The sequence below is a fragment of the Amblyomma maculatum genome, chromosome 1 (genome assembly GCF_055883805.1).
Source record: "Amblyomma maculatum isolate TAMU_Amacu chromosome 1, ASM5588380v1, whole genome shotgun sequence".
In the NCBI taxonomy this organism is placed as follows: Eukaryota; Metazoa; Arthropoda; class Arachnida; order Ixodida; family Ixodidae; genus Amblyomma; species Amblyomma maculatum.
In genome coordinates, this window is record NC_139344.1 from 463,924,899 (window position 1) to 463,934,707 (window position 9,809).

The following is a 9,809-nucleotide window of genomic DNA, read 5'->3' on the forward strand; positions in this document are numbered from 1 at the left end:
CAACACATTCTAATACGGTTCTTGTGACATGCACATTCGTGGCAATGGATCGACCCTTGATGCTGCGCGTTTGATGAGACCCAACCAATTATTTTATTACGCTTTGCAGTCTTTTTGCTAAAACCTTCGCGTACACCTTGTAGTCAGCATTGGTGAGGCTAATCGGTCGATATGACCCCAACAACTGTCGTTTCTCCGGATTCTCTGTCTTGGGTATTAGAACAATGTGCGATGTAGAGAAAGTCAATGGAACCGTATTACGTTCGTAAGCTTCATTGATTACATCAAACATAAACTGAGTCGCGTGCGGGTGAAACGTTTTAAAGAAGACAGCGTTTAGACCATCCAGCCCAGGGGATTTCCCAGGTGCCAGGTCATCTATTGCAGATTCTATCTCCTGCAACGTTATCGGCGTTTCTAGGCACTCTTTACTTTCGTAATCCAGTGCAGACATCAGTCTTAGAAAATCTGCTTAAAAGCCGCCTACAGTCTCAAGCTTGGCGCTAAACAGTTCTTCGAAGTGCTCTGCTACCGCACGCGTAATATCTTTAGCATCTTCAGTGATAAGGCCGGCATACCTTATACTCCTAATTTCTTTCTGGCAGGCGTATCTTTTTTCGTCTGCTAGCGCTCGTTTTGTCGGCACTTCTCCAGCCCAAAGTTTTTCAGCCCTTGCACGTATGATAGCCGCTGTCTATCTTTCGCTGTCGAGTGTTTCCAGCTCACTTTTAGGCTCTCGTATTTTACTGGCGAAATTCCCTGGCACAGTACTCTCCATGCTGAAAAAAAAAAAAAACATTAGTTGTTCATTCAGTTGTTTTTCTTTTTTTTCTCTTTATTCCGCACCTTACTACTCTTTTCTATGGCTTTCACTTTGACCCACTCTTTGAAGCTGTCCCATTCCGCTGCAAAACATATTGGTCGCATAGCAAGACGATTTTCAAGCTCGGTATTAACTTCCGTAAGGAACTCTTCACCGGCAAGAAGTTTGGCATTCAGTTTCCATAGGTATCAGTTAAAGCTCGATTTCTTTCCTGCCCTAGCGAACACTGCACTCACGAGACAATGATCGCTGAAAGACACAGGTTTGACCTCATATGCAGTACATAGGGAAACAAGATCAACCGAGGCATACACTCTGTTCAATCTAGCATGGCTATCTCGCTGAAAGTGCGTGAACTCTGGCTGGTTTCCAGTGGCGAACACATTGCCAACATCCTCAAGGCCATACTCATGCACATTTGCTTTCAACAACTAGGAAACTTCTGTCTCTTCGAGGTTTAAACTTCGTCGCTCGGTCCATAGCTGCGCACACACAGTGTGTGTCACCGAGTACAAGCAAGATTTTGTCGACCTTCAACCACAACTCAATAGACTCAAAAAACAATTCCCGCTCGCATTCTGAATTGGGAGCATACACATACACAACACGCCAGCATAAGTTAGAGTAGGTAAAATCAGTAACCAAAAGTCGACCACTTGGACAGACAAAAACAGACTCTACGCTTACTCCCAGCGTCTTACGTATAAATAAAAGGCATCCAATCGTTACACCAACAGAATGGCATACACACACATAAAGGTTTGTTTGAAAAGAAGCCACCATACGGTCAGTGCTTTCTTGGCTCTCAATCTTTGACTCTTGCACAGCTGCTATATCTAAATCATTATCCACAAGGAGGCGACTGAGCTGGCATTGTCGCCTTCTCGCTCCCAGCCCTCTGACATTCAAAGTAGCTACGTGTAACGGCGAATTAAGCTTGAGAGTCGTGTATTAGAAAGAGACGCCCATACCTGCATGGTGCCTACCTTCATGGTTGCGTGGCCTCCGCTTCTGACGAACAGCGGCGTATGTATGCACGTAATATCCTCCCATCAGAACGTCGGGATGCATTCAAACGAAGTCCAAGCACAGTGTTTCATTTTTTCTCACACATGCACCGCTTGGTTGCAGAAGGTTCCTGACGCTGGTCGGTAGGCAGCCGACCCACAAATCATCCAGGACACCACAAAAACTACGGAGGCGGTTTCGCCGCCTGCCGCGTGTCGGCCGAAAAGGTCGGCATCGGTCTCAATGTTGATCTTCGGATACCCGCAAATTTAGGCGGCGGCTCACCACAAACACCACCTGGCAGCTGCGTCTCTTCGACGCTGTCCTCGTGCGGACGTTTTGCGGCAAATAAGGCCGCTGTCTCCGACCCAACCTCCATGGCATCAGTATAGGGAGGCTCAGTACTGAGATGCTCCTCAGTGTCAGAAAAATCGATTACATCTTCTGACGCTTCCTTTGACGCACCTTCATGATCCTGTGACGGAACGTGCAAGGCTTCCAGAGTTTCATTCTCTTGACTGGGGACCGCCACCTTATGCTTTGTTAAAACAGTCATGGAATGCACGTCCTGTTTCGCAGATTGACCGCTAATGTCAGCCGTCTCCTCCGCATCTATCTCGTCCATAGTTAACTCGGACGAGTCTTCGCTGGCCCCTGGTCCGGCAATGCTAGCGTAGGTACCGCCTTTGCCAAAAGTAACCAGGCTGCTCCGAAGGCTGGCGGAGCAAGCGCGCGGCCGTGTGGCGGCGTTACACTGCCTGTGACTTATCGGTGCTCGTCAGCTCCGAGGGTAAAACAGCTGACGTAACATCGCACCCTAAGTCTCGCCCGTTGGATGATAAAAACTAGGCGCGTACGTATGATGTGCGGGCTGCGATTTAACGCCTGCGAAGCCTGGTTCTGCCCAGCGAGGGCCCTCAGTATAGCGACGGGGCTATTCGCTCTTCTCGGCTACTGCGGAAAAGAGAAAAGCAGGTGATAGCAGACACTGTGAGCTCTTGTTCGTTTTTAGGACGAATATGTGCTAGGTTTGCCAGACAGTGTTGCTCTGAAATAAGGGTTGCGCGAACGAGAAAGCAATCCTGTGCATATAATGGCTAAGTGTGAGGAAGGTTTCATTATAGTTCATTACTTAAACCAAAACATACCTCCAAGCAAATGCAAGAATTTGTTAGAATCAATCATTGCACTTATTTATAGGCAGCCTCCCCAAGGGGCTAACACAATTTTGCAAGCCTAAAAGAAAGATAAGGTGGCTTGAAAGGGTTCACTAGCTTTTCCATATTTTTGTACTGAAGTTACGACCCGTATAGTGGCAGTACGAAATGCCCCTCGGATAAAGCGTATTGAAATTTCGAGGTGCGTTATCATTCTTTAATGTACAGGCGCCTTAAACACGCAGGAAAGCGCAATTCTGCTGATGCGTTTCAGCAGCGGATTACAGAACATAAGCACGTAGCGAGTAACGGGACATATCTGCTTCAGGGCAGTTGCTGAGAAGAGCGAATAGCCCCGTCGCTATACTGAGCGCCCTCGCTAGGCGCAGCCAAGCTTCGCACACGTGAAATCGCAGCCCACGCATCAAACGCGCCTAGTTTTTAATCATCCAACGGGCAAGACTGAGGGTGCAAAGTTACGTCAGCTGTTGTACCCTCGGAGCTGAAGAGCACCAATATGCCACAGCAAGCGCAACGCCGCTACACGGCCGCGCGCTTACTCCTCCAGCCTTCAGAGCAGCTTGGTTACTTTTGGCAAAAACGGTAGCTACCTGCACACTGCCTGTCTTCATGCCCGAACCGTCGACAGGTTCCGCAGCGAGGAACCCGGCACTCTCTGCGGATGTGACCGACAGCGTAGGCACAACGGGGGTCTGCCTGGCACAATAACGAGCACCAGATCACCGCTAACGTTCAAGTGATGCGGCAGGTCCTCCACCTTCACACCAGCTTTCAATTTCAGCGTGACGAGTCTAGTATAGAGCCCTTATCTAACATACCTTTAGCACGCCAGCCCTCCCGGGTACCTTCCGACTCGTACTACTTTTTCGTACGGCGAAAAGCCAGCACGAACATCCTCGTCTGGCACGTTGTGTAGCAACCAGTGAAGTTTCAGCTGCACGTCCTGGTTGGCCGGGTCAATCACCAAGCAGCGACCATTTTTCACACACAGCTCACCTACACTAACAACCTTGGTCATCGCTTCAGTATCCTTAAAAGTAACGGCCCAGACATGACTCATCCGATACGCCCCCATTGCGATAACATCGGGGATTAGCGAGTGCTGTGCTAACGAATCCCGGAAATCTTCCACCCGGTACGGGCGGGCCCTGATTTCGGCGTGCAAAAAAAACGGTATTCAAAACAAACTGACCTGTTGGCAGTGCAGGCAAAACAACTTGGTAAGTATTGTCCTGTTCAACAGTCCTGTTACAACGGCCTGACATGGCCGCTGAAGCCACTCCTGAGGAGCCCTTCATCCTGCGTCCGGTCACTGGCGTGGCCGGAAGCAGAATCTGCGCCACTCTGCTGGACAAGCTTCTCGTTAAAAGTGAAAGGTATTTGAATGCAGAAAAAAAAGCGATTACAGTTGCTACAGGTTGACGTGCTCGTAACTGCTCGCAAAAAAAAAAAAAAAATAAAACATAGCAGAGCGTGCTTTCGAGTTACGGACCTCTGGTTTATGGGCCCAGCACGCTTCCACTGCGCCACTCTGCTGGGCAAGCATCTCGTTAAACGTGAAAGGTATTTCAGTGCATAAAATAAAGCGATTACAGCTGCTACAGGTTGACGTGCTCGTAACTGCTCGTAACAAAAATTATAAAACATAGCAGAGCGTGGTTTCGATCCACGGACCTCTGGGTTATGGGCCCAGCACGCTTCCACTGCGCCACTCTGCTGTTCTTTCTTTCTTTTTTTTTCTTTATTGCCTGAATTGGTACAAATACAAGAGTAAAAGACATTCGAAGCAAGACGATGAACAATAAAACGCGCCAGAACACTTTCGCGTAACACGGCAGGTTTAAACTTCTTCGGTTTCACCAAACTGTCAAGCACATGATTCCATTGTGGCTGCTCGAGGAGTGTCATATGCACTTCCCTGAACCGCACAACGCTGTGTATGAATTGTTCTCGTACAGGATTGACTTTATCTGCATTATTAAACTGCATTCTGGTTTTCCACAAGCTATGGAGGCCGAGGAGCATTATTGTGTCAAAGGTAAACTCCTCTGTATTACGAAAAGGTAAATATTGTATGCCATATGCATCTAGAGGTAGCTCTTTGTTTAAAGTTCTCTGAAGCAAAGTCCAAAAAAAATGCATCCCAACAGTCGAAAAACACTTGTTCTATCGCCTCAGATCTGTTACACAAGAAACAGTTTGTTGACCAAGGAACGAAAAGGCCTTTAGCGTGCATCCATGTTTTCTCTGTTAATATGCAAGTGTGCAGTTTAAATAAAAATGACTTTACTGGTGGTGATATTGGCATCTTCTTAACTCTCTTGAGTACATCATCTCCTGGGCCTGGACAGTGCGACAAACGGTATATCGGTACAGGAAGCATTGTGTCCACTATGTCCCTAAACAATTTTTTTCGCTTAACATTGCGCAAATACTTCATGGAAAACCGCACATGCAGCAATCTGTACGCGAGCACCACTTCTCGCAAGTACCCTCTTACTATGCCACCTACGTTTAGACACGAACTGACAAGAAAATTAGGAAGGAGTCGACCAAGCCGAACGTGGAAAACTGTTCTGAGGAAGACATCATTTTGGTCACGAAGGTACATGAAATGCGAGACAACTTGTCACAAAAATAAATGCACCAGACAGATCCCTGCTTTTTGTACGGGGAGAAACAAATTTGTTCGGCTCGTCCTGTCCCAGGTCGACGTCCAAATTAAAACGGCAAAAACACGGTGAAGTTTTTGTATGTTTGTCCTCGAAGCACTCAGCACATTCATCACGTACCATACTTTAGCAGTAAGGAACAGATTACATATAATGGGACGCAAGAACATGGATAACTGCCTTCCTTGGCCCTCGATGCTTGGTCATGCCAGTACGGATCTGGGTCCCGGTAAGAATCAAGGGGCACTCCTAGATATAATGCTGGAGTGGTTGACCAGCGCATCTGAGAATAGTGTTCGGGTGTGACCTCCAAGCTACCATGCCAGAAACCGAAGCTTTTTGCCCAGTTTATCTGGGCACCTGTGCAGCTGCAAAAGTTCTGTACTACATTCGTCAGCTCACAAATACTTTCTCTATTTGCACAAAAGACGGCGATGTCGTCGGCATAAGCCAGGATTTTCACATGCACTGATTGTAGCGTGAAGACCGTTATGCATTCATTATTCCGGATGGCCAAGCAAAGCGGTTCAAGGTAGCCTGCGAATAACAATGGCGACAGTGGACAACCCTGCCTCACAGAAGATCGCAATTGGAGGCTTTCAGCGAGTTCTCCATTCACAACAATCCGTGTGGTACAGTTTTCGTATGCCATTCTAACGCCCTCTATTATTATTCGGCCAAAATTTGCATGATCTAATACGGCAAACAGAATATCCTGCGAAACGCGGTCAAATACTTTCGCCAGGTCTACTTGTATCATCGCCACTCGGTCATCAAATGAGTCGCAGCATTCTAGTATGGATCGTGCCACGTGTATGTTAGTGGCGATACTTCGCCCTTTTATGCCGCATGTTTCATGCGTGCCTAAGAGCGTTGTTAAAACACCCTGCAATCTTTTCGCTAGCGCCTTCATGAAAATTTTGTAGTCGACGTTGGTAAGGCTTATCGGGCGATAAGACCCCACCAACAGGCGCTTATCAGGGACATCGGTTTTAGGAATAAGCACTATGTGGGATGTTGTGAAAGACAGCGTAACACGTTTTTTCCATAGCTTTCGACAACAACCTTCAGCAGAGCCTGGGCTATTGCATGTTTGAACACTTTGTACACAGCTGCACCCAGTACGTTAGGGCCAGGGGTTTTACCTGCTGGCAGGGCATGTATTGCATCCTCAATTTATTTCACGGAAATTGGCCGCTCAAGCCGTGTTTAACTTCTTCAAGTTTCGTCATAAGCGGAAGCAATTCACTGTAGAAGCCCCTTTCAGTTTTTCGCGACTGACCCAGCATATCTGCGAAATGATCACAGATTGCGTTCTTGATTACACTATTGTCCGCCGAAATACCTGTGCTAGTTCACATTTCTTGTATTTCCTTTCGGCACGCCTATAGTTTTTCGTCTGATAACGCATGGTGTTTCCTCCGCCACAGCTGTTCCGTCAGCGCCCGAATAACTGCCGCACTATACTTATCTGCGTCCATTTTTCAAGCTGGGCTTTGACACCCCTGATCTCATTAAAACATGCGCCTGGTTGGGCGTTTTCTATACACGTAATAAATTCGAGCTGTTTACGAAGCTCTGCTTCTTTTTGCTTCTCTGCGTATCTTAGTTTCGTGCTTTTTTTCAATCGCTCTATTTTTTACCCCATGCTTAAAATCCTCCCATTTTGCAGCGAAGCTCAATGGTTTCGCTGTAAGTAATATATTTAATTCTTGATCTGTTTCGGTAAAAAAGCTCTCGTCCTCCAACAACTTGTTATTAAGTTTCCATAAATCCCATTTAAACCGATTTTTGCTTTGTTTTCTTCCACAGGTTGCAATCACTAAGGCATGATCACTGAAAGCCACAGGTCTAACTTCGTACAAGATGCAAAGTGGTACAAGTTCAGCTGCGACATACAATCTGTCTAATCGAGCATGGCTGTTGCCCTCAAAATGGGTATACTGCGTATAAGTGCAATTAGTAAATAAACTTCCAATATCTTCTAAGTCATGGCCATGGACGATCACATTCAAAACATCAGCACTTTTATCACGTACAAATGACTTTTTGGCGCGATCTGCAGCTTGGCAAATGCAATTGAAATCGCCCAGTAGGATTAACACCCTCTCACTGTTTAAGTATGACTCCATTCCTTCAAAAAATATATTTCGCTCAGTCTCTGCGTTTGGTGCATTCACACAAATAACTCGTAAATCCAGTCGACAGTGCAAAAAATCAACGGCAAGGAGACGACCGCTTTGACACGAGAAAATCGACTGTACCATAATACCAAGATTGCTGCGAAGAAAAAGTACACAACCACCAGATGCACCTACAGAATGACAGACACATGCATCAAAATGCGTACGGAAAGCGGACATTATTCGGTCGGTAGCAACTTGACTCTCAATTTTCGATACTTGCACGGCGACTACATGTAGATTGTTATCTAGAAGACGACGACTAAGCTGACACTGTCGCCTTCTTCCTCCCAGGCCTCTCACATCAATAGATGGTACACGCAGTGCTTCACTTATTGTGATCGTCATATCGAAAAGAAGAAAAAAAAAACGCCTTATAAAATGGTGTCTGCCCTCGCGCTACACCCCAATACCTTTAGCCCAAAATGACGCTTTGCACAAGAAACTATGGAGGCGGTTTTCCCGCCTGCCTTGTATCGACTGAAATGTTCGGCCGCGTCTGCAGGGTAGACCGCCTCAAAACTGGCCCGCTTGCACAAACGATCTTAAGACTGTCTTAGCTAAGTCCAGACTTAACTGGAGTCTTAAGGACAGGCCGCTAGCATGGCTGCCTAAGACTGGAGCCAATACTGGGCTTCAGTCTTGACTTGAATAAGTCGCTTGCAAGATTACGACTCTAGTGCCGTCTTAGTTAAGGCGCAAGGACAACAAATAGAATGACATGTAAACATTGTCATTCTTGCGTTGTGCTAGATCCGTGCCATTGTTTTTTTGCGGCTTAAGATTGTGTCATGAGGTAAAACGACTAACGTGGTTGCTGAGGGTGTTCATGGAAGCCACTCTGGTGAACACGGGCCGAGCCGAAGTGAGCAACGAAGGTTGCAGTCGGGTGTTTTGCTGTTTGGCCTGTGCGCTCACTAGTTCGTTTTTTCCTCTGTCAGCATTCGTTCCCCAGCAGTCTATTTCTCTGCAACTGTTGAAATCGCTGGTTCTGCGTTCCGGCACCCGGCTGCAAGCGTGCGAAGCATTTGGGCCCCTTTCGCGGCGCAGTAAGGCAGCCAAGCACATCGTGAATCAGTGAGCGTTCAGTGAAAAGAAAAAAAAATCTATAACGTGCGATAAAATTTTCCTTGTGACCAAGTGCGTCTCCGGTGATGGCCGAAGAGCTTCCGCGTCCAAAGCGCGTGGTGTGATGTATAATTTCATTCGACGTATATGTGCGCGCTAGCATCTTGTGCGCCGTGTGCATACGTCTCGTGGCGAAGTGATAGGTTGTGCGCGTGATCACGCCTATGTCACGTCTGCGGTCGTCGGTGGCTTTAACGCAATGCTGTGCTCTCAGCATGCCTCTATTTTACTGTCTCCGTACTGTACACGAAGACGAAGTGCCTGAGTGGCTTTCGAGAATGGAAGTGTTGCTGCAAATGACTGATTTGTAATGGATCACGCAGCACAAATCGCGTGGTTTAAGCCAATGTAGTGTATTTGTCGCGTAATCTTCACTCTCTGTGTGTATGATGTTCTATATGTGTAAAATCTGATAATTAATATGGCAATAAAGAAAAAAAAAAGACCAGTGATCAGCGCAAACCTTTGTCCTTGGATCGTGTTTGTGTTCGCAAAGCATTTGGTCTGCTATTGGCGTGAATTGCAGTAACATTCACGCTGCAATTAACGCACAATTGGCAAGAAAAGTTTTATGAGGTTGATGTGAGGAAAAGGCAGGAAGAGACACGCATAGACCATGTTTTTACTAGTGGCTGATATTGCAGCATTTTATATTATTCCTTTATTCTTACAATGTGCGCCACAGATGTGCTGCCATTTTTACCCCATTTTAGTACAGATATGTTCTGTGTATGAAGATTGAGTGAAGACTCAACCTTGCTATTATCTTCGCTTTTGCTGGCAGTACTTTTACCGTTTGACATAATAGTTATTGCGG

At 46.6% G+C, this 9,809-nt stretch overlaps 1 non-coding gene across 1 annotated transcript; it reads right to left on the reverse strand.

Moving 5' to 3' along the window:
* Window positions 1–4,655: 4,655 nt before the first annotated feature.
* On the reverse strand, window positions 4,656–4,727 carry TRNAM-CAU (transfer RNA methionine (anticodon CAU)). The gene has a single exon. It is a non-coding gene; the product is annotated as a tRNA-Met (tRNA).
* Window positions 4,728–9,809: the final 5,082 nt, after the last annotated feature.